At 49.4% G+C, this 24,538-nt stretch overlaps 1 long non-coding RNA gene across 1 annotated transcript in view; it reads left to right on the top strand.

Moving 5' to 3' along the window:
- The first annotated feature begins 12,806 nt into the window (after positions 1-12,806).
- LOC107182704 overlaps positions 12,807-24,538 on the top strand; it is a 19,232-nt gene continuing 7,500 nt past the window's right edge. The window contains exons 1-2 of the long non-coding RNA XR_001513416.1: positions 12,807-12,930; positions 23,991-24,030. This is a non-coding gene — a long non-coding RNA (uncharacterized LOC107182704). The remainder of the gene's footprint in view (positions 12,931-23,990; positions 24,031-24,538) is intronic.

The raw sequence follows: 24,538 nt of genomic DNA, 5'->3' as shown, positions 1-24,538 counted from the left end.
ACGTTTGCAGCACGGGAGCCACGGGGTCGGGGGAGAGAAATGGCTCGGGCTGGCCTTTCTGAGCCGAGGAAGTAAGGAGAAGGGGCGGCTCAGAGGATGGACGGAGAGGGCTGTCAGAAGGGCTCCTGGGAGCCTGGCCTTCGAATGTGGCCATCTTGGTGCACGTTGACATGGAAGAACAATCTCGGAGACTCTTCGCCCTTTCTTCTCCTTCCAGCAGAAGATTTGTGGTATCTGGAGAAAAAAAAAGAAAGGAAAACTATTAGGTCTTGAATGTAAAACCACAGGACTTTTTAAAAAAGTGTTTATTTTTCTGCAAAGTTTGTTTTTCTTCCAATGGGAGCCAAGACGCCCTCTAACGCCGGCCTCCGCTGGCGCGGGGCGCAGTGGGGAGATGGCTGTGTGTGGAAGGAGTTTGCTGATGGGGACCGGCAGGCAAATGGGGTCTGACTCACACGTCTTCCTGAGAGGGGCTCATGCGGCAGCAGGTGGTTTTGTCTGAGGGGCAGGGGGACCAGGAGGACATTAGGGCAACATGTTACCCATCTCACCGGAAAGAGAGCTTTCCAGACTTCAGGCCAAAAATGATGGCTACTAGTTTCCAAGTATCTGCTACACTCCAGGCAATGAGCGAGGGGCTTTCTACTTATGTCATTTGCTCCTCCCACAAACCTGTGAAGTTGTTCTTATTATTACCATTTTACATATGGGGAAACTGAGGCTAGAGTCTATAAGTAATGGTCCCACAGCAAGTAAGTAGTGTACAGCTGGGATTTGAACTGAGGTCTAGTATGATTCCCATGTCTTTGCTCTGAAGTTCTGTTATCTAGTGTCTCTTAAGTGACCTTGGGCAAATTATTTAATCTATCTGTGCCTCAGTTTCCCGATCTATAAAATGGGAATAATGAAATTTTTTTGAGGCTACAATGAGAAGATGAGCGTAACACACTTGCAGTAGTGCCTTACACATAGTTATTATGTGTTTGCTACAATAATAGTAATGATTATTGCTCCATTGTTCACAGGCTTGTGCTTGGGGGACAGGAAGAAGAGGAGGTTGGCCCCTTTCCTCAGGGGGTACACTGTCTGGTGAGGTCCTGGATGCCAAGGACTCCATGATGGAGATGTTTGGTCATGAACTTCATTCACAGATGGGTATTGCCTGCCCACCAGCCCAGTATGGGCCAGGCCTCTATCATTGCTGGGTTCACAGGAGAGTATCGAATATAGTCGCTGTTCTGGGGGAGCACACAGCTCGTTGGGGAGAACAGGTGGGTCAGCAGATGATGAAACGCAGCATGGTCAGCCCTGTGGTGAAGGGCCCCGCTGTGGCTGTCAGGCCCGCCCTCGTATGCACACTGCAGTCTACCTCAGCTGGCCGAGGCTGCCTCCTGTTCCTAGAGCACCCCTCTGCCTCCGTGTGTGGTGAACCCCTCCATTCCTGGCTGACCATCCTTCCAGACTCACTGCCCCCTCTGAGGGCTGAGGACCTGCTTCTGCTCTCTGTGCTCCTCCTGCTCCTCCTCTCCAGCCAGAACCTTCATCGCAGCCTTGCTCACGTCTGCTTCTGGGTTGTTCCCCTCACGGTGGGGACTTGACTCCTCACACTCAGGGAGTCTTCGCTGAAATTCTAGGACCCTAATATTTTCCCCCTGAAAGGAGGTTTGCTTTTCTGTTGGTCATGCCAAAAGAACCCCCAGAATGCTGTGACTTCTGGCTTTGGTGGGAGGGAGGAGGGAGGAGCTGGTGGGTGGGTAAGGCTCTCTGGCCGTGGCTGCGGGAGCAAGCCTGGCCACGGAGCACATTCCTTGGAAGTACAAAATGCTGTCAGAGACCAAGCTCGTCAACACTTTCATTGATGCCCTTGAGTGACATGTTGAAATGAATCTCAGTTTCCATATGCGTGAAAGGAACAGCAGTAATATCTACTTCAGAGGCTTGTCAGGAACTTAAATGAGATAAGAAATACAAAGCACTTAGCACACGGTGTCTGGCCCAATAAATATCAGTGTCGGTGTCATTTCCACAGTGATGATGACAATGGCCAACCAATACTGGCGGAATTGACCCATGGCAGCAGTCAACTGGTTTATCTCTTTAAGACTGATTCCCTCTAGAAGTGCTAAGAGAGCCACTGAGACGCCAGTGGCTCTTGGCTGGAGAAAACAGAAAAGCGTGTCACTATGCAATAGTCATATCTTAAATGTCGCAGCCCCTGAGTGTGGCTCCTCTTCCAAGAAGTTTTCCGGGACCAGCCGCTGGGCGGTTCTCTCTCCTCTTTGAGCTCTCATGGCACGTAGCCTCCGGGCTGCCCATTTAGCACTTGATTACAGACTGTCTGGTTTGCTCTCTAATTGCTCTTTGTGTATGGGCTTGTCTGCCCAGCTAAATCGCAAGATCTGTAAGAATAATGATTGCATCTCATTTATATCTCTCAAAATACCTCGCTCTGTGCTTTCTACGTAGTAGGAATTTAATCAGTGATATGCTGATCTGACCTGCCTAAAAACATCTGGTGTTTTTACCTGTCCCGAGAGAACCACTAAGAGTAGAAACATGGATAAAAGACAGAATTCACAGAAACAGAAATGTAAATGGCCTAGAAATTAAAAAAAAATTGAATCTGGCTTATTAGAAATCAAAGAAATGTAAATGAAATTGAGATCCAATTTTCCTTATTATAGGCACTCATTTAACAATTATAAAAGTGCTGGCAAGGTAGGTGAGGAGGCTCCTGAAAATATTGCTGGTGGAAGGGTTAATGTATGGTCTATTTGACAATTTGCAAAAATCCCATACCCTCTGTACTCTGTAATTACACTTCTGGTAAAACCTTTCCCAGGAAACACTGAGAGATACAGACAAAGACTTAAGTATAAAGGTTGTCATCACACTGTTATTTTTAACTAGAGGTCTGATGCATGAAATTCATGCAAGAGTAGGCCTTCCTGCCTCTGGCTGCCAGCACCAGCTTCTCTCTGGCACCTGGGACACAGGACCTGGGCTTCCCTCTGGCCCCAGCTTCGTCTGGAAGGACATCCGGAATGATGTCCGGTCTAATTAACATATTACTCTTTTATTATTATAGATAATATAGTGAATTTTGAAAGATGGGCTAAATACATTATGGCATGGGGGAGAATTGGGGTGGTAAGATGAGGGTTTTTTTTGAAAAGATGTCAACTCCTTTTCATTATAAAAGCAATGAAAATTAAAATAAGAGACTGTTTATAAGTATAAAGAGAATAAAAAAATTTGATCAAATGCAACCTAGAAGAGCTGACATTTTAATATACCGCTGGGGCAGTCATCAATGACAATTTTGCAAAAGCAAAATTTTTAAAATTTTATACAAATTAAAGAAATGCACATACCTTTTCACCTAGAAATTGTACCTCCAGGAACCCAATCCATAGATACGCCCACCCATATATGCACAGATATATGCACAAGGTTACTTATTGTGGCATTGTTTGTAATAGCAAAAATAAAAATAAAAAAATGGATACAACAAAATGCAAATCAGTAGGAGATTAAGAATGAGGTACATCTTACTTTTAAAATTATGTTTTTGAAGAATTTTGAATGACATGGGAAAATTCTTATGGAATGACAGTAAGAGAAGAAAATCCAAAATTGCATATTGGTTATGATTTCAGATTTGTGAAAACAAACCACAGACCAGCAAACCACACTTGCACGGGCTGGAGGGACCGGGAAAGTGGCTATGAAGTGTTGATTTCAGTAGTTTTCCGAGGTGCGATAGTGGGGGAATTAAAAATGCTCTTTTTGTACTCTTCTGTATTTTATTATTTTTCTACAACGAGTTGCAGTGCTTTTACAAAAGGAGGAAAAAGAAACATTTCAAGAAGGAAACAGAACAAACGACACCCTTCAGTGGCTCTTCACGGATAAATGGTATTGGCTCTTTAACTCTCACAACAAACAGTGTTAAGCTGTGTCGTGACTAATCCTGTTTGAAGATGAGGAAACTGAGGCACAAAGAACCTGGGTTCCCGGGGCTCCTCGCTGAATGATCTCACCGTGTTGCCACCTTCTTAGTCAATCAAGCACAAACTTAGCCTGAAGCCTCCACCACTCCAGCCTCACTCCTGGCCACTTTGCTCCTTCCCCCTAGGGCAGTGGTCGGCAAACTCATTCGGCAACAGAGCCAAATATCAATAGTACAAGGATTGAAATTTCTTTTGAGAGCCAAATTTTTTAAACTTAAACTATATAGGTAGGTACATTGTTATTAACTTAGTTAGGGTACTCCTAAGGCTTAGGAAGAGCCACACTCAAGGGGCCAAAGAGCCGCATGTGGCTCGCGAGCCGCAGTTTGCCGACCACTGCCCTAGGTCACAGGGACAGCCTCCCCCAAGAGGGTCAGCACTGACTGCCACCCTGGCCCTTGGGACAGGCTGCTCTCACCTTGCTGCCTGTCTTACATGTCTTCATTCTTCAATATCCAGCCCTGCTGTGACCTGCGGTGAGGAGCCCTCCTGGCCACCTTGGGCTGGGTCAGGTGTCCCTCCTGGCTCCTAAGCTCCTGTGCTTTTAACTTCCCCTGCATTAAACTCCCTTCGAAAATAGCATCGTCGTCTTCATCCTTGTCGTTGTCGTCGTCGTTGTCATCATCATCATCATCATCATCATCATGAGGGTTGTTGCTATTTTGTTTAAAGTTGGGAGCGAAAAGCCTGCGGATGGATCAGGCCTGCAGATGCTCATACTACATAGTATAGCATAGTGTTAAAAGAGAACTAAACTGTCAGCGTTTCAGCATTGGGAGATCTTGCAGAGATATCCTGATTTTTGGCTTCTCCTTAAAACTCCATCTGGCAACACTGGATACACACTCCTGCTCCACCGCAGTTGGGAGGCTGACGGAGGCTGCTTCCTTTAGGCGGGGACAGTTCGCGGTTACCTCCTGCTCTGTGAGGCAGCAGCTCGGTCCCTGCTCATCTGAGCGATTCCTGTGCGGGTGGCGGTCTGTGGCCGGCTGGCTGTTGGCAGAGGTAATGAGGTCTCATCATCCAGCAGGCAAGCCTGGGGTGGTGGCAGGGTTCCCAAGAGCTGAAAGAGGGCAGGTCTCGTGGTCCAAGTGCTTTTCAAGATGTGCACTTTAGTGTCATGTGTGATAATGTCCCACTCGCCGAAGCAAGTCACAGGGCAGTCTAGAGTCAAGAGCTTGGGAAATGGACTCCATACCCTGCTTGGAGGAGCTGCAAAGTGACATTGCAAAGACTCAGGTGGGCAGAGATGAGAATCTGTGGTCATTTTGCAATTTACCACAGGCAGAGCCCTCGCCTTACTTGTCTGTCACTCATGGCAAAATCGTAGGGCCTGACCTGTGGGAGGATAATCAGTAAACGTTTGTTTAATTAAATGGAAATGAATGCAAATGAACCTATTTACCTCTGGCTTTGAAACCTCTTCTCAACACACTCTTCTCAGCTTCCATTAGCTTTCCTTTCATCCTCAAAGTCCCTCCCCTCCTCCTGTGCTCACCGGAAGCAGGGAGGGTGGGACTTCTCAGGACCCCAGAGCCAAAGGTCCTGGTGAGGGCCTGCTCTGGGTTCAGGCTCCATCCCAGGCTGAGTTGTATGGAGCGAGAAGACGTTGGATCTGAGGCCACTCTAAGCCAATGCCAATGAAGCCACAGTTGATCGGAATGGTCCCCTGTGCTTTTGAAGCTGTGATGAGATAATCTAACGATGATCTTAGTTTTTGCAAAGGGTGGGTAGGGGGCAGGGAGAGTCCTCTTGCTAATGGGCTTGTGCCTGCCACACAGTCCTGCCCTTGCCTCTGGAATGGCCTGTGCATGGCCCACAGCTGAGACCACAGCCACCCTCAAGGCAGAGCTGGAGACAGAGGTATGGATGGTGACCAGCTGCTCAGCCCTCACGATTCATGATGACCTGGATTCCTGCTCATGAGGCTGCCAGCCCAGGGCCTGTGAGTTCTCATTTCAGCCCAGGCACTATCTTGCTATCCCTCTGACTTCAGACTCCTGCAGTAAAGTGGGGTGGGGGTGGGTGCAGTGCTCCCTAAGCCCTTCCAATGCTGAGATTCGAGGAGCCTGTGCACAGGCACTGGTCCCAGGATGCTTACGGACCCCAGTTACACCCCCACTTCCTCCCCAGCTTCCTCATTGGCTCCCATGATTTCAGTTATGCAGCTCCTTCAAGTCTTTGCTCAAATATCACCTTCTGAGTGAGATCTATCCTATCAACCCTATTTAAAACTGAAATCCACTCCCCTTCATATCACTTCCCCTCACCCTGGTCGACCTTTTCTTTTTTCATCATACTTGTAATCTTTTAATATATCACATAGTTCACTTATGTATTGTTTGTTGTGTGATGTGTGTCTCCCTCTCCTAGAATAATGTAAGTGCCATTGGGTGGAGATCTTTGATTTGCTGATATATCAGTGCCTAGAACAGTGCCTGGCACATCAGTCAACAGCACAAATGGGATGAATGAATTCACAAATGTTTGTGATGGTAACTCCCCCATCTACAGCTCCAGCTCACTCCTGTGGCCTGAAGTCCACACCCATATAGTTAACTGTCCAATGGACCTGTGTAAGGTCTGAGGCAGGACCCTATTTGGCTCACTGCCTTCTTTCTGCCGGTGGCCTCCATTCCCATTCTACAGGGGAGGAAACTGAGGCCCAGTGAGGGAAGGACTTGTCTAAGGTCCTACGGCTACTTCACTATGATTCACCCCTATGCACAATGACATTTTGGGGCTGACCCACCTTCCTGATCCACTGCTCTTCCCACAGGTCAAGGAGAGAGAGCCACTCAGAGAGTATGATCCCAGCCAGTGAGTTCTCATTTCAACCCACCCACTTGTTCCAGCTCCAGTGACATCAGCCACAAAAACTAAAAAATAGCTCTCCTGAGTCTGCCTGGCATCCTTCCCTCCTTCTGGGAAGGGCATTCCCTCTTCCTACAGGGAAACTGCTCCTCTTTGCTTCCACGAGAGAGGCATCACCAGTCGGAGTGCTCTGGTCCCTCTGTGCATGGAGCCCTTTATAGTACCCTTTGATCACAGTGATTGGCTCAGGGGTGGGTACATGACCAAAACTAGACCAATTAAATCCTTCCTTGGAATTTAACATGTAGACACTAGGAAAGGGAAAGTCTGGAGTCACTAAACTGGGACAACGAAAGAGTATAGCTGTCTGAAGTCATCCCTTCCCTATCCCTCCACCCTCTTACTCCAAGTTATGAAGACCATCTAGAGTAGGACATAATGAGACACAGAGAAAGAACTAGTGAGAGCAGGCGTATGTACATGAGCAATCTGACAACTGCACTGCCTGGCTTTCAAACTCCAGTCTGATTCTGTCTGATTCTGTGAAAAATGCAGTGGCCTTTGGCCCCAGAGAGAGTGGGGATCCATTTCTCCTTCTCTTCCTCCCGTCTGGCCCAGCCAAATTTCCTGATGCCTCTCTCTCCTCAATGTCCCTCCATCGCCGCCACCACTGCAGCCCACCTGGCCCCAAGGGCTCTTTCTCCCACCAGCCTGGGACCCACCTCCTGCCACCCCACACCAGGCTTTCCACATGGGACCCTATCCAGTGACTGGTGCCTCCAGCCCAGCTGGCAGTCCCAGGACCTGCTGCTGTTCAGGAAGGGGGTGAGCAGGCAGGTTTGTGTGACAGGACCTGGGACACGTGTGACACGTCTTTCATTTGCGGTCATGGCGATTTGATTTCTCCCTGTAACATTCCTGCCCAGACTGCACAGACTCCCACCTGTCCTGCCCTCTCTCCTCCGTCACTCTGCTCCTGGTCCCCCTGGGTCTCTCTCCTTCACGCCTTTCTCCCTCCAGGCCTCGCTCTGATTATCTCCCTGCACCAGTGTGTCTCAGCTCTATCTTGTTCTCTCTCCCTGACTTTCTGCCTTTGCACTGTCCCCATCCGCACACCATCGCCTTCGCTGTGGCTGGCTTCCCCTTTTCCTCTCTCTGGCTCCCTCTCTGTCTTGCCCTGTCTCTAAGACTCCCGACTCCTCATGTGTTTTTGCTCTCCCATGCTTTCTCTGTTCCCGATCTGTCTCCATCTCTGAGTGTCTCTCTGCCTTTCTGTCCAACTCTTAGTCTGTCTCTGCCTCTGTGGCCACACCCTGCCGCTCTCCATCCGTCTCTGCATCTCCCTGTCTCTGTGTCTCCCTCAGCCCCTCTGCAGCCGCTGAGACTGAGCGGGTCTGGGTGGGATCAGAGGGGAGCCAGGCCGGCCCCTCACCCCCAGCACACAAGCACTCCAACGCCCCATGGAACTGCAAGGCCCCTGCACACCGGAATGTGCTTGGGCTGAAGCCTGGAGCTGAGGAAATCCATTTGTCATTTCTGATGGAAAGGGCCCCTTCCCAGGAGGTCTCCACCCCCCGCTCTGCTCCCCCTTGCCTGCCTGTGAACTCTGCGAGCACCTGAGGGAGAGCCGCTTGCCTGCCGGGAAGAGGGTTCCACGTGGGAGCAGCTTTCCAAGGAAAACATCGCCTTGATAGATCATGTGTTGGGAGGGAGCTGGTTCCACACACCATAAATTGCCAGCCTGACCTCCCCGCAGGGCCCCGCAGCCCCCAGGTTGAGGTACTCCTGCTGGGCCCAGCTGGGTTGGGGCAGCCAGACTCGGTGCCCAGAGACGGGAAGTCAGGAGGCCTGGGTACCAGTGAAACTCCCAACCTGTAGCCGGCAGCAGGCCAGGCACCCTGCCCTCCCACCGGATGGAGAGCGGAGATCAGGCTGGGCCAGGCACAGGGAATTAGAGCAGGCAATGATTGGAGAACTCCCGTGGGCCTTGTAGTCCCAAAGTGTGTTTATAGCCAGCATCTCTTTGTTTTCAAATCAAGGGGGCTGCTGAGCTCCATTTTAGGTGAAGAGGCATTAAAATTCAGAGAGAGGAAATGACTGAGAAAGCACCACAGCAAATTAGAGACAGAATGGAGAATGCTTGACTGGAAATCCTATCCCTACTCCCCTCCCATCTCCCATTTAAAGTCAGGGAAGATGCCTGGGGGAGAAAGGCATAAGGTTGGGCCTGAAGAGTGAGCAACATCATTCATTCACTCATTCACCATTTGTTAGGTCTCTACTTTGTGCTCAGTGTTCAAGGGCCACAGGGGTGAATCTCACATGTTTTCCACCTGCCAAGAGCTTATAGCCTGAGAGTTGGTACCTATTGTAAAAAGTGAATAGCATTATATAGGAAGTACCAGTCAGAACTTTGAAATCCTAAAGGAAAACTAGGAAGGTCTAAAGATCCCGCATAAGTGGGAGGAGGACAGTCAGGGAAGGCTTCCTGGAGGAAGTGGTCTGTGAGTTGTACTTGGGGGAAGGTATTGCAGGCAGATGGAAAAAGCAAGGTGGCAATGGAAGCGCAAAGACATGAAAGCAGGATGTGTTTAGAAAACAGGGAGCTGGCCAGCTTGGCTGGAGGGAGAGGGAGAGTGAGAAGCAGAGGAGAGGAAAGGGTGGTGAGGGTCCAGGCTCTGGGAGAGGCTCTGAGGAGGGGAGGCTGAGCTTTAACCTGAGGACAAGGATGTCATGAGAGGGTTGAGACATTGTTCAGATGATCTGGTCTCAGATTTGCTTGTAGATTTGGATGATGGAAAGGATCAGCAGAGATGCTGGTAGGAAGATTTTATGACGTAATGTAGTGATTAAGGCGACTTAGACTCTTGCCTCGCCAACAAAGCAGCTCTGGGACAAGTTAACTTCTCTGTGTCTCAGTGTCTTACATTTCAAAAGGGACTAATCACAGTACTACCTACACTTAGAGCTACCCCAAGATTAGATGGAATCACACGAAGGCCGAAGGGACTAGAAGATTGTAGCGGTGTGCCTCTTACTCCATGATTCAGCTGTGCTCGACGGAGCGAGTCCCTGTGCTGCCTATACAGGGATTTAGTGTTTGAGTCCCCTTCTCACTGAGCTGGTAGGAAATGTGACCTTAGTCACTCTCAGGCTCAACTCCACCCAGTTCCAGGCTCTTGCACTGAGCTGATCCTGGTTGTCAGTCAGCTACGTCAGAGCTGTCCCTTGCCTCTTCTGGACTGGCAGCGGTGGGGGGCTCCTGTACATATTGGGGTGTGGCTGCCTGGACACACTTTTCACAGGCGCATCCTCACTGAGCAGGCCCAAGTCCTCTCTGCCTGGGTTTGCACGGGTTTTGCTCTGTTCCTCTGTACAGTCTGGTTCTGTGGAGAATCCTGCAGCTTTCGGTATCGTCCAAATTAGTCTGTCTCATTTTTCTGTTTCAGCTTCTCTGCACAGCCCTCTCTCTTTTTGTAAAGAAAAACTAGGAACACTCACTGGCCACATTTTTTCTACCCTACCACATACCTCCCCTGGGACAATGAGCGCAGGGCCATTCTGTGCAGGAGCCAGGGCAAGAAGAAACTACCAATGGGGGAATAAAATACTATTATTCTCTTAATAATGTTCATTGTTATCTTCACCTCAATCTCAATGAAAGGAACAAAGTTAGGAGCAGGGAAAGTTGTTTCAAGTGCGGGAGGAGGGGACACATTACATAAGCACAGGTCTAATGGTCCATCGAACCATTAGGGGCAGAGATGGGAGTGGGGAAGCAATCCATTCTGGGGGGAGTAGCTGGAACGAGGACCAAGGGGAGCTGCTGCTGTCTCAGTTTCCCCCCTACACTGCCTGTCATGGCTTGGCCTATGCTAGCTGAGCTGGGAATGCCCACCTCACTCAGAGACATATATGTCTCTCTCTCTCTCCCTTTCTCTCTCTCTCACACACACACACAGTCACACATACTCAATCAACACAGATTCACTGAGAGCATAATCTTGGGTGACGTATGATGCTAAGCCCCGGAGAACAAGACAGGGAGTTTTTCCAGGGAGAGTATTAGTTTGCTCAGGCTGCCATAACTAAGTACCACAGATGAGAGGCTTAAACAACAGTAATTTGATTTTTCACAATTCCAAAGGCAGGAAGTCCAAAATCAAAGTGTTGCCAGGGCTGGTTTCCTCTGAGGCCTCTCACCTTGGTTTGCAGATGGCCGCCTTCCCCCTGTGTCTTCACATGGTCTTCCCTCTGTGCTTGTCCACATCCTAATCTCCTCTTCTCCTATGGACACCAGCCTTATTGGATTAGGCCCCACCCCAATGATCTCAGTTAACTTGGTTATTTCCTTCAAGAGACCCCATCTCCAAATACAGTCATATTCTGAGGAATTGGGGATTAGGACTTCAACATATGAATTCCGAGGGGACACAATTCAGCTTACACCAGGGAGCTTACTTCTAACGGGAAAGATAGACCAGCCAACAGAAGCATAAAATGAGTCAACTCTGATCGGGACTATAAACAAACCAAAACGGGCTGAGAGAGAGAGAACAGGGATGGTGGACTAGGCCTTTAGACAGGATAGGTGGGGAGGAGTATGTAGACGCAGGCCACCTCGTCCCCCCCCCTCCCCCGCTATTCCCCACCTACCCCTGCCCTGGGCTGAGAACACATGGTGGGGCCAAGTCTGTTCAACTCTGTATTTCAGGCCCCACAGAGGGCCTGGGCTGGAGTGTGGCTCAGCAAGTGTGTTGAGGGTGGATGGATGGGAGAGTGGATGAGTGTGTGGTGCTTGCAGTTGAAAAGACCTAGGTCTTATGTAGGAAAGCTCTGGAGGAGAGGCGGGCAAGAAAACATCTCATGCCTTGAGTGCCTGGGTGGTCAAACAGGGTGTGGACAGCCTGGCGGGAACCCAGAGCCTCAGCCTGGGAGCAAAAGGGCGGGAAGGAGAGAGATGCCGAGGGCTGCCCTGAATGCTAGCTTTTGGTCTGCTGTGTGACTTTGGGCAAGTTACCTAACCTTTCTGAGCCAGTTTCCTCATCAGTAATAGAATGGTAGCTACCTCCCAGAATTGCTGTGAGGATTAAATGCAATAGTGCATATAAAATGCTTAGCACATAGCCTACCCTGTAATTGATGCATAATAAACACTAGCTAATTTTGCTGTGATTGCTGGTATTCCTCTGGAAAACAACACGCCATGTAACTGAGTCACCCTTGACTCTACCTCTCCCTTGTCACACACATTCACTAACCACTAAGTTCTTGTTGATTCTGCCTCCTATATAGGCCTTCTCCCTCCCTCTTGGTAATAGCCTGGACATCCCAACAGCCGCCCCCTTGACTTCCCAGCCTCCAGCCTCCATACAGGCCTCCAGAGCAACTCTCTAAACTGCAAATCTGATAGAATGACTTTCAGGCTTAAAATCCTCCAGAGCTCAGTCCCACCCATATGATAAAGGATATTCAAAGACTTTTTGGCTCTGGTCTCAAATTCCAGCCGCAGTCAACATGTAGCAGACCCCGGGGGCACATGGGACTACTTCCCAGGCCCCAAATCTCAGGGGCTGCTCAGACTTCTGGGCCTGTGACATACTTCCCCACTACTTGGAAGGCCCTTCCCAACTTCTCTGCTCTGACAACTCCTCCTCATCTTCCTTGAGACTGAGCTGAAGGGTCAGGAAGCCCTGCCCCACTGTGGCTCTTGGTGAGTCAGGCCCACTCTGCTGCCTTGAGAGCAGGGGTTTGCATTGCTCTTTTGGATGTCCCTGGCACCTGCACCGTGGGTGGCTCAGTAGGTTCCCAGGACATTCTGTGAATCACTGAACAAAGGCTTGACCCTGTGAGGTAGAGACTGTTCTCTTAGTTTTACAAACAAGTAAACTGGAGTTCAAAAACACTAAGCAATCTGCCTAAGTTTACATAACCAGGCTAACTCATGTTCAGAGCCCTTTCTACACAGTGTCCTCTGCCTGGAATTCTTGCCCTTCCCTCTCTTTCCTGGCTCATTCTTGCAATGCAGCTTAGATAGCACTGCCTATAGGAAGCCCTCCAGGCTCTTTCTTCTGGATTTGCCCAACACTGCTCTCACAGAACTGTAAGTAGACTGTTTCCCACCTTTGGATTGTGAACACAGGGACCAGGGCTGCCTCTAGGTGTTGGGGGTTATCCAAAACCAGAATGTCAGCACCATTCTGGAGACCCAATTTCATGGGCACCGACAAAAGAAATATGTCAGCTAAATGAAATGATCGATTTGCTATGCTGCTCTCCTGGGACCAGGGCCTGATCATGGAGCCCCAGGACAAGATCACAGAAATGAATCCTGGAGCTCTTCAGGGCATCTGGTCAACCTCATGCATGCGATAGAGGTAGAAAGAACCTGGAAGGGCAGAAATGGACCAGAGCCTATGCAGGTCTCAGTCTGGGCTCAGAGCCTTACACCTGTAGGGCACTGCCAGCCCCAGGCACTCCCAGACATTGGAGAGGGATTTGGAAAATTTTGCAGAAGGCACTCCAAAATGTAGGGCTACCTGAGTGGGAGGCGGGCAGGAGCAGGAGCACTGCTTGCTCAGGTCAGAAAGCAGTACTATTGGGGATTGTACCCATCCTATTCACGATGGGGACAACTTAGCCTCGGGGCCATTCAGAGAGCCTGGGTGGTTTACACAACTCAAACCCAGGATGAGTCCATAGAGTTATTTAAAATGTGGGCAGCATTAATAGGAGAATTTTCTCTAGATCAAAGGAGGTCAACATCTGCTATTTTCTGCTGACCAATCCACATCTAGAATTAGGTGTTCAGTGAGGAGCTCCATGATGGAGGAGGAGCAGAGAGGAATTGGACTATGTTTAGCTATTAGACGGGTCATGACATGGAAAGAAAAGCAAAATTAGTATTGTGAGACTCAAGGGCAGAGCCAGGGTGGGGGATGAGAGTGGGGAGATTTCAGCTAGATTTTAGAAAGTATATTCTAATAATCCCGGCTCTTCATAAATGAACTAGGCTGCCTGGTGAGACAGTGAGGTCTCTGTGCCTAGAGGTGTGCAAACAGAGGGTGGATGGGCCACCTTCTGGAGGCTGCAGGGCAGATCCCTGCCTTCGGAGTGGTGGCTTGATTAAACTCCCTGTAAGGCCAGTTCACCCTTTGCTTCTGAGACTAAATCTTCATTAGATATTACTGGGGGGTGGGATTGGGGGTGTATGAAAAGAGGAGACAGGGCCTCTGACACCCAGGACACATGTCATTTTGGGAAATAGTGGAGGTTCTAGGGGCTGAGACAGCCCAGAGGAAGGTCCCACCTTGCACCATGATCACAATCATGTCTTCAAAGACCAAGGATGTTGACCTCAAGAGCAGTGCTGTCCAAAGGCAATGTCTATGATGATGGAAATATTTTCTATTTGGGGTATCCACCATGGTAGTTTTTTAAACAAAAAATTGATTTCAGAGAGAGGAAGGGAAAGGGAGAGAGAGATAGAAACATCAATAAGAGAGAATCATTGACCAGCTGCCTCCTGCACGCCCCACACTGGAGACTGAGCCCACAACTTAGGCATGTGCCCTGACTGGAGTTGAACCATGACTTCCTGGTTCATGGTTCAACATTCAACCACTGAGCCACGCCAGCTGGGCCACCATGGTAGCCTTTGAAACATGGCTAGGAGACTGAAATTTTTCTTTAATTTTGATAGCCATACCTGGTGAGTGCCTACCATACTGGGCAGCACAGATATAGGACAGTCCCATCGTTGTGGGAAGTTCTATTGGATGGCGCTACTCCAGAAAGTTACAACAGGCAGCTCCATGCCCCGAGGCCCAGAAGACGCCTCTTCCCTGTGGACCCTTCCTATCCTTCCCCATTGTGTTAGCAACACAGAAAGGGAAGGCTTCAGACTGGGAGTCAGAGCACTAGCTTCAGCACTGGACAGGCCAGCTTGCTGTGCAGTTTTGGATAAATCCTTCCCCTCTCTGGGCTACAGCTTCAATAAGATGAAAAAAAATAAAGACGGGGTGGATTTGGGATTTGGAGATTCCTTTTCTCTCCTGAAAGGAACCTTCACTCCTTACCCCTCCTTCTCCCCTTTCCCTCCATTGACCCCAGCCTCCCACCACCCAGACCTTAGTGCCCAGCAACCTGAAGAACTTTTGTTTTTACCGCTTAGCACTTGCTGTACGGGTCTATGACCTTCTTTAGAAACTTTTTCTTTACGAGTTTATTTTGGCTTGTGCTGAGCATTCATAAAATTCCTAGGGAACTGCAGGTTTAAAAGTCGGGCTTGTAAAAGGAGTAGGTGGGAGGGGGCGGGGAGGGGGCAGAGAGGGGAGAGGACAGCAGCCAGCTCGAGAAACTGGGGAGAAAGAAGAAGTCTTCCATTCTCCACCCACCTCACCGCTGGGAGCTCTGGGGCTTTTGGGTCACGAAAGGGGAGAAAAGATGGAGGAGACAGGAGAGGGTGGGTGGGGGAGCCGGGAGGAAGAAATTGGAGGCGTGGAGGCTGAGATTTTCCCACTGGGCGAACAGAGCTGAGCCGGGTTCTGATAAGGGGTCTCTTTGGCTTGCCTGGGATTTTTCTTGTCATTCATCTCTTCTTTGGCCTGGCTGCTCAGCAGGTTGGAGGTGCTGGTGAATGGCTCAGAGAGCACGGGGCATATGAAACAAATTAGGTCTCTGTTACAGCCACCCAGAGGCGGGTGATGGATGGGGGCCTGTGTTCACGGCAAAGCTAATTGGCAACACACAGAGACATCCAAGAAAGTATATTATTTTGCCAGACTTTGGAGTCATTGGGCTTTCTTTTTTTATTGTAGAACATTATACAGCCAGAGATAAAAAGCACAGTGAAAGTTTTAAATCTAATAAAAGCTTTTGACTGCAGAGTAAAAATAACATACACAGAGAAGTTTGATTTGGATTCAGGTTTTATTAATGTTCTTTCATTGCAAAATGTTTCCAATTAAAAAACAATTCCGTGAGCGCCACATTAATAAACTGCTTGTCTTTTGGAAGGGCCAGAGATTTTGAAATGCAATGGTGGACAGATACACACGTGTACATACAGTGCTACCAGGAGGTTATTACCACATGTAACATATTCCAAATTGGGGCGTGTACAGTTCAGACCTGGAGGAGGTGAAAGACTTCATTACTCGGCTTAGAGGAAAAGCACTTGAAGTGTATTCAGCATCACCTGATCCAAAGGCCCCAAAATAACACACAAACCTGGCTTACTTGTCACCAGAAGGGATCGGCAAAGACTAGAGTATACTAGGCCTCAGTTTCCCCATTTGTAAAACGAGGCTGTTGGGTTCCGTGGTCTCTGAGGATTTCAGCGTTTCTCCAAGCGAGAACCCTTATTGATTATCCCCAAAGATTTCTTAATCCTTGCTTTAGGAAAAGGCCATGAAATCTGAAGTTGATCAGCAATCAGGAGACCCAACCACATTTGGAAACTGTCCAGCCAGGGGCTGGCGCTTGTGCCCAGTTGTTTGTGAGAGTAACTGGTGGTTTTCCCGACTCCGACTGGGAGTGTGTGAAATGACTAGCCATCTTCAGAATATGGGGAACAGGGTTGTCACATTATTTTTAATGGGTGGTTTTCAAACGAACTTCATCTTGCAAAGTGAGTGTTAAATTAATCAGTTCCTTGACTAATTCCCGACAAGTTGTTTTAGAATAACTGGTCATTTTTCCATTTAAGCACTTAACTAGATCCAACTGTTTTATTTTTGCCCCCATACAAACGAAGGTTTAACACTGATGAGGAACCATAGTTCTAGCTTGGTGCTTTTTCAGGCGACTTGAGCAGTTTGCCACCCCTTCCTCCCTGCTGCCCCGCCAAGGCCTGGCCTGTGTGGCTCAGCGTGGGGGAGTTAAAATCTCCTTAGGAGACCACTCACACATGTTGGGGGCTCAGGAATGCTGATCATAAAGCTAAAGCTAAATCCCTCAGCTCCCCAAAGGCAAGGAGGAAGGGTTTTGGTTCCAGAGAGTGTCCGAGAGGGCTGGACTCGGGTCTCCCTCTTCGCAGATTTGGGAGATGACCACCCTCCTCATCCACATCCCCGACTCCACACAGTCCCCTCTCCCATCCAACCTCCGGGGCCAGAGTGGATGAAGAGCCAGCTCCCGGAGGAGGGCAGAGGCAGCCTGAAACCCACGGGTCAGCACGTTCTCTCCTGCAGGGCCCAGCGTGGCCAGCCCAGCACCAGCTTAGAAGCTCATTCTTGGACCAGCTTTTTAAACAGAAGAGAGGAAGGCATTTAGCTCATTTTTTTCCCTTTCTGTGGCTCATGATCCTACTCTCTACTCTCATTTGCCATTCTCACACCTTCTGTGTCCCACACTGATTTCTAGTGTCCTGGAGACAGCACACAATCCGCCAGCAAGGGGTCTGGGCCTGGTCTCCAAGGAGTCAGCTCATCTCTCTGTCCCACCGCACGACCCCCTGACCCACCCTGTCCCCTCATCTCCGCTTGCAACCCCAGTGCCTTGGGAAGCTGGCTTGGTCTGGCGGTGACCACTGCCCCCGGGCCTCTCCTCTCCACCTTCCCAGGGCCTGGATGGCCTTTGAGTAAACAGATAGCCCAGCGAGGTATGTGATCAATTAGCTTTGCTGAAAATACAATCATTTTGTTATTCCAAGCTGATGAGAAGGCCTCTTCGGCCTGCCTCTCCCAGCCTCCACACGCCAATCAGCCTGTGTCACCGATATAATTTTCCACATAAACACAACCTTTGTGCAACATCTACTCTTGTAAATAGATGTAATTCCCAAACCAAATAACGCACTTGGAGGGGAAATGGATATTATGCATGCAAAAAGAAAAGCGGTGATTTTTACACTTTCCAGGCAACAAAAGATTACCCCTAATTGCAATGGGGGAGGGAACCGTGCGGGGCGAGGGGGGCGGCAGCTGCTGGGAAGCAGGGAGGCCGGCTTCCAGGCGGTTTCTTCCCCTCTCCCTGCACATGTGTGAGAGCGGACCACCAGGAACTGCTTAACCCGGGGTTTGTCCTGTTTAGGCAACGGGAGAGCGTGGTTATTGTTGTTGATATCTTAAAGGAAATGGCAAGTTACTTAATTATATGGTTGGAATTCCCTTGCCAGCAGGGACCCCCCTCCAAACCCCAAACTGTACACATCCTGTTGCAGAAATGTCCCCTACATTCCTGGACAGGAATGGCCTCGGTGGCCGGGGACTGTGTGAGTTCCTCTGAGAGGCACTGGTGTGTCTTTCCCAGTGTTCTGCTCCCTCAAGTCCATCCTTAAATTGGGCCTTAAAAGCAGCGGAAGTTCCCAGGCAGCTGGGAGGGAGGGCGCCACAGAACCCACTGTGTAACCCTGGCCAGGTCTGGGCACGGCGACCTCCTGGGCTCTCCAGTGCCATGGAAATGAAGGCTGGGACGCCCTTCCTGTGCCTCTGGTTTCTCCGTGTCCCCTTCTGCTGGAAGAAAAAAGCCCTTTGGGGTCACAAGCAGCCCCCTGGGGGGTCCCAGGCCAATTGAGGGGCAGGAGGAGTGCTCCGAAGGAGAAAGCAGCGGCAGGAGGAAGCTGACCCTGCACAGTGCCAGCCGCCTCTGGGCCGGGCCGCGTGGCCCACATGGAGCCAGGAGGCACCAGAGCGAACCCCTGGGCCTTACCCCCTGCATCTACCAGTGGCCGTCAGAGATTGTCTTTTGCAAAGACGCTTCTATCGGCAGGTGAGTAGTGACATCGTGGCCTCAAGCAGGCCTTGATGCTTTCATTTCATGCTCTGGGTCTTTATTTTGTCCAAATCCAAAACAGTGAGTGAGGAGTTCGAGAGGAGATGCTGGTCTGTATATTGAGAGATAAAGCACAGGATCAGAGAGGAGTGACAGAGTGACCATGGGGGCCCCGTCCAGGTTCCCAGGTTCCAGGTTCCGTTTCCAGGCCTGGAAGGGGATGGGTGGGCGGCCTGTAACACTTCAGCGACAAAAGATTTTTCTTTCTGACCCCCGCTCCCCCCCTCCCCCTTTGCCCACAAAACTCGGCCTAAGAACCCTCATCCCCCAGCTCCCATCCATCCCGGGCTCCTGAAGGCCATCTGAAACTCATTAGCTGCTTGAAATGATTGTCATGGGAGCTCTTGATGGAGAACAAGAAAGGGAGACGGATACTTTTAAAGGACAGCAATCGGGACCCAAATGCTGGCAGATGTTTGGAAGCCTGGCTGTTTGAGGAAGGGCCCCGGGAGGCCCCGGAGGCCCGGGAGGCGTGGGGCCAGCTCCTCCACCTGACCTGGGCCAGCCCCCACCCTTTGTCTCAGGGCCGTTTCTGGAGCCCAGGCTGGATCAACTGGCCATGTTCTGGTCTCCTTCCCGGAGGAGGAAGGATCGGTGGCCCTGGGACATGCTGCAGCCTGATTCAGAGGACAGCTGTGGTAGTCCCTGGTTCTTTGCCAGTTACAGCTTAATTCCTGTACTTTGTAGATGAAGCAACATTCTGTTTGTCATAACAAAATAAAAAAATATCAGCAATGTTGGAATTATGAGAGCATACAATATTAAAATCATGGGATGAAGAAGCTTAGAGTTATAGACTCTTCAAATGTAGAACTTTAAATAAAAAATACCCCTTCGCATTGTAGAGAGTTAGAAACCCAGAAGATTCAAATCATAGACTGTTAGAATTCTTGGAAAAAAAATGATTTAGAGAATCACAGAAATGCTTTTGATTCTTAGTAAACAGAATTATGGAGTTTTAGAATTGTGGACACAGAATTCTCAAAAACTAGAATCGTAGCGCATTAGAAATACAGAAAAATAAATTTATAGCAATCCAGAATCCTGGTCTCTTAGGATCATAGAACACAAGAATGGTGGAATGATAGAATATTAGAGTAAGGAAATATTGAGGGATGTAATCTTAGAATCACAGAATATTAGCATCAACAATGAGAGAATTAGAGACCCGTGGCTTTTACAATCACAGCAGCTTGCAATTACAGACTCATTGGATGACAGACGTTAGAATCACGGAACATTAGAATTGGAGCGTGTCTGTTTTGTTAGAGAAGTATAGGATCTACGAATTACAGAATTTTGGAATTATGGGCTTTTAGATAACAGCCTTGAAGAATTTCAGAGGCAACAGGGGATTTAGAGGTCATTTGGCCTCACTTCTGGCCCAGCTGGAATCTTCACCTAAGCCTTTTTACATACACACCCTACACCCAGCCCTTGGCGATCCTGTGCGTATGTCCAGATAGCACGTTTAATCTGATCGTTCCTTGTACCCCCTGGAGCTGCTGGTCTCTTTTTCTGCTCCCCTCTCATCATTACAAATTCCTACCATCCTCTGTTTTTTGAAGGAACAGTTTGCTTTTCTTTCTGCAAGTCACCCAGAATCTTAATTCCCCATGCCTGGGCCCTGCAAGACAAGACAAGATTATTTCAATGATTAACATATTAGGGAAATGAAGCTTTGGCCCCTTTGAGGCCAGGGTCGGGGAGTGGGGGGGAGGAAGGGGAGAGGGGCGGCGCAGGAGGGACGGACAGACTTGTGCATCTGTGTGTGTGAGTGTGCCTGTGGCCTCTGTCCCAGAAACAGCAGCAAACGGGTCCAGATATGAACCTCTGCCCCCCGTTCCTTCTAAAGGAGGTGGGAGCTACCGCTGAGGCCCAGACCAAGCAGCCAGGCCTATTTAGGTGAGAGCAGATTGGAAACTATAAACTGTTTTATGCTTATTTACTTTATGATCCTCACAGGCTGGCGTTTACACAAATCGGACAACATGTGGATTAGATAATTTGCTAGGAATTAACAGTCTCTGATGGTTATCAGTCTCGGGCTGGTGGAAGCTGAGTTGATGAGGATGGTTCAGCGATGAGTTGAGGATGTTATTATTGTATCTCATCGGGGTTCAGAGTTGTGGGGGACAGTATGCACAGTGCACAGGCATGGATAGTAACATTTCAGATTCTATTGTAGTGTTTAGGAATAAGCCAAAAGCAAAACAGCCAGTGTCAGGGTCACCTTCATCCTTTGGAAAATGTTCACTTCCTAGTGAGTTCATCCCAAATTGTAAAAGGACTGGGTAGAGATAAACAATTTTAATACAGAACCTCCTGCTTTTTTTCAAGCACCATGAAGACAGTGGCCACTTAAATACGAGGATGTCTTCCTTGAAAGATGTTTTCTCCGGCTCAGCTCAAGCACAGGATCATCCAGCCCCATGTCCACTTAAAGCGCCCAACACTCCTCAGGGAGGGAGCAGCTCGGGTTAGAAAAGCTAAGAGGTCAATCAGTGCAATTCTTCCCACAGTTGAAAGTAGACGATCCCTTCCACCAATTTCAAATCTTTCGTTGAAAGCCAATTTAGTTTACAAACTGCAAAACACCCAAACCAAATGGCAGTGCCCAGCTGGTTCTGGCAACACCATTTTCATGGAGCCGAGATTTTTCCAAAACTGCAATGGCTGCCTGAGAGGCCGAGCGTGGTGGGCTCCAGGCGCTCCAGCCCAGCCCGGTGATGCTGTGTGCCTTTAGGCAGGTAAGACCTCCTCTCTGGGCCCCAGTCGGACCACCTACAGATCAGAAGTTAGATTAAATAGTCTAAATGGGGGAACACAAATATTAGAAACAGGAAAAGAACAATTTGGTTTTGTTTTTTAAAAAACACAAAAACCCTAGGGAAAAAAAAATTGGTTTTGTTTCCTATTTGCGAGTTGAATGTCAAATTTGGCCAGTGTTTCTATTTATTTTTGAGGCAGTTCAACCAAGAATTGCTGTTTTCATAGCCCTAGCTTTTGATTTCAGATGCTAAACAACAAAGCCCTGACCCAGACTTACTTGCTCGACTACCGACTGCAGCTTTTGTATGCGCTTTCAATGGAGCGGTATATCGCCTTAAGACGAATGACAAATGCAGTTGCCTTCCCAATTCTGAAAGAAACACGGTGGAAAGGAGCTAACTGGGTGTCAAGGGGTCTCATTGTGTGACTCAGTTTCCCCATCTGTAAATGGGGAGGGGATGGAGGTAGGGAGAACTCTTCCTGCTCCAGAGCCAAGTTGGAGCTTCTGAGGCCCCAGCCCTGATTCTAAGCAAGGCTGTTGGGGATACTGTGTCCTGTTACATGCCCCTCTGGGGCCACCCCTGCTGATCACAGTGCTGGGAGGGGTGGGGCCTAGGGAAATGAAGGGCCTTTATAAAGGGGACAATGGCAAATCCCCAATTTGTGGACAAGTCCCTTTCACTGGGCGCCTGAAAGGCTAAGGAGGGGGTGGGCAGGGTGAATGGGGCAGAGGGGGTGAGGTCCCTCTTGCTGTGGCCCCATTGAAAAAGTCCATGGACCCGGCAGCAATGAAAGGAAGTGAGTTAAAGAGGCAAGTGTGGGGGGAGAGGGGGGCCGTGCTGGGGGCTTGGCAATCCCCTAACAGAAACCAGACATGACTGGAGGGCTCCGGCCATGACACAGCCACCGGGCAGGGGTGGGACTTATGGCTGGGACAGGTGAGACTGGATCTTTCTGGAAAGGCCAGTGTTGATGATAAGGTTGAAGGGTGGGGTTGGTTATCAGCTGGCTTGACTGCCAGCCCCAGACCAGTCCATTCTGCCAAAATACCCTGTCAGGATAGCCCCCAACCAGCCGCCTGGCCCCACAGCTGGTCACTATAGACAAGCAGCCAGTCCGTTCCTCCCACAATGGGTCAGTTTAGACAAACAACAGGTCAGTCCAAAACAAAACAGTTCAGTTCAGTTATAAAAATGGTCGGGGGGAAGACCAACAGAAAAACAACAATACCAGTTCAGTTTTTAAAAAGTAGTCATGCAACTTCCTTGGCTATTATGTAAGAAACAACCAATCAGTTCCCGAAACAACTGCTCAGTGTTGTCCAGACACTCGGTGACTTGACAGGTCGGAAGGAAACCCCGGGAAATGGTCCTTTCGTCCAGTCCAGCAAGGTTGTGACCATGGGCTTCCCGATGGCCTGCCCTCACTCAGACCCAGCTGGACACTCCCAAGCAGGTGGAATATCCAGGATTCTTCTAGAGCAGCGGTTCTCAACCTGTGGGTCGCGACCCCTTGGGGGTCGAAAGACCTTTTCACAGGGGTTGCCTAAATACATCCTGCATATCAGATATTTACATTACGATTCATAACTGTAGCAAAATTATAGTTATGAAGTAGCCATGAAAATAATTTTATGGTTGGGGGTCACCACAATATGAAGAACTGTATGAAAGGGTCACAGTGTTAGGAAGGTTGAGAACCGCTGTTCTAGAGGCTGCCGGAGGGACAGGAAGCTTCCCTGGGCATTTCCCGGTGGCCCTACTACCTTCCCGGGCCCACTCATATTAACTGCTTTAAAAAAAAAGAATTCAAACAAAGCAAAACAGAAACCTCTCAATCTACAAACAACATTTCTCAGTTAATGGGCTAGGTAGAAAGGGGACATGCTAATGTTCCCTCTTAGGGGAAATAAGGAAAGAAAGGATCAAAAGAAGCATGGGGGTCCCGGCCAGGTGGCTCAGTTGGTTGGAGCATCATCTCATACACCAAAAGGCTACAGGTTCGATCCCCGGTTGGGGTGAATGCAGGATGCAATTGATAGATCTCTCTCTCTCTCTCTCTCTCTTCCACTCTCTCTAAAAACCAATAAAAATATATCCTGGGTGAGGGTTAAAAAAAAAAGAAGCATGGGGGCACGGGGGAGGAGAGGAAAGGAGGAAGGAAAAGGGAAGGAATGATGGAAATAATAAATCCACTTAGCACATGTAGAGCACTTTACAGTTAGAACGTACCATACAGTACATTTCGATTATGCATAACTACCTTTTGATAATTATACCCATTTCAGAGATGGGGAAACCAAGTCCAGAGCAACAAAGTAACCTTGCCCATGTTCCCACAGTCAGTTGATGGTGGAGCTGGGACAGAGCCTGGGTCTCCTGTCCCTTGTCACCCTGATCAATCTCCCAGTTATGACACTGTTAGAACTGCTGGGAGTGGGGCTTGGGATTCATATAGTCTCATCTTAGGAGTGATGAAAGGAAGCTCGGACAGAAGAGCCCAGAGTCCTTACCAAGAGAGCACAGCATTTCAGAAGATTCTGCTTTCTCTGAGCTGAGTGTCCTTCCTTGGCAGAAAGTTCTTCTTTGTGTCTAACCACACTCTCTCTTGCTGCAGGGCCAGGCTGGATGCTCCTCCTTGTGGCCAATTTCTGGAGGTGAGCATTCGAGGTCTGAGGAGCCTGGGAGTGGGCTGGAAGCCCCTCTCCCCTCAGGTGGCAGCGGGTCTGGCTGGCGGAGGAGAGCCCAGAGGGCCGTCTCTGTGTTTGGTGAATAAACACTGGAGACCAGTTTCTGGCTTGTCACTCTGCTGCCTTTCAGCGAGTGAGAGGCTAGGTGGGCAGGAGGGAGTTCCCGCAGGCGGCACATGAAGAGGCCGGGCCTGGGGGTCTGGGGCCCAGGCAGGCCCACTCTGGACAGCCAGTAGAGTCAGCCTTTTCAGGCCACAGAACTTCACACCTTTGAAAGGCTCCAGAGCGACCCACAGCAAAAATAAACCGTTCCTCCCATCCGTAGCAGGCCGACCATCCTCAGGGGCTCTGCATCATGCACACGGAAACCCTGTAAAAGGGCCCAGTGTTTCCTTTCCCACTCCTCGAAAGGATGCGTGCTGAGCCTCGTGAGGACGGCGCGTTGGGCGAGAGTGCTTTATCCACGGCCCGCACT

The sequence above is a fragment of the Myotis davidii genome, unplaced genomic scaffold (genome assembly GCF_000327345.1).
Source record: "Myotis davidii unplaced genomic scaffold, ASM32734v1 scaffold371, whole genome shotgun sequence".
Lineage (NCBI taxonomy): Eukaryota > Metazoa > Chordata > Mammalia > Chiroptera > Vespertilionidae > Myotis > Myotis davidii.
The sequence above is the reverse complement of the archived record's forward strand: the minus strand, read 5'-3'. Positions and strand labels throughout refer to the sequence as shown.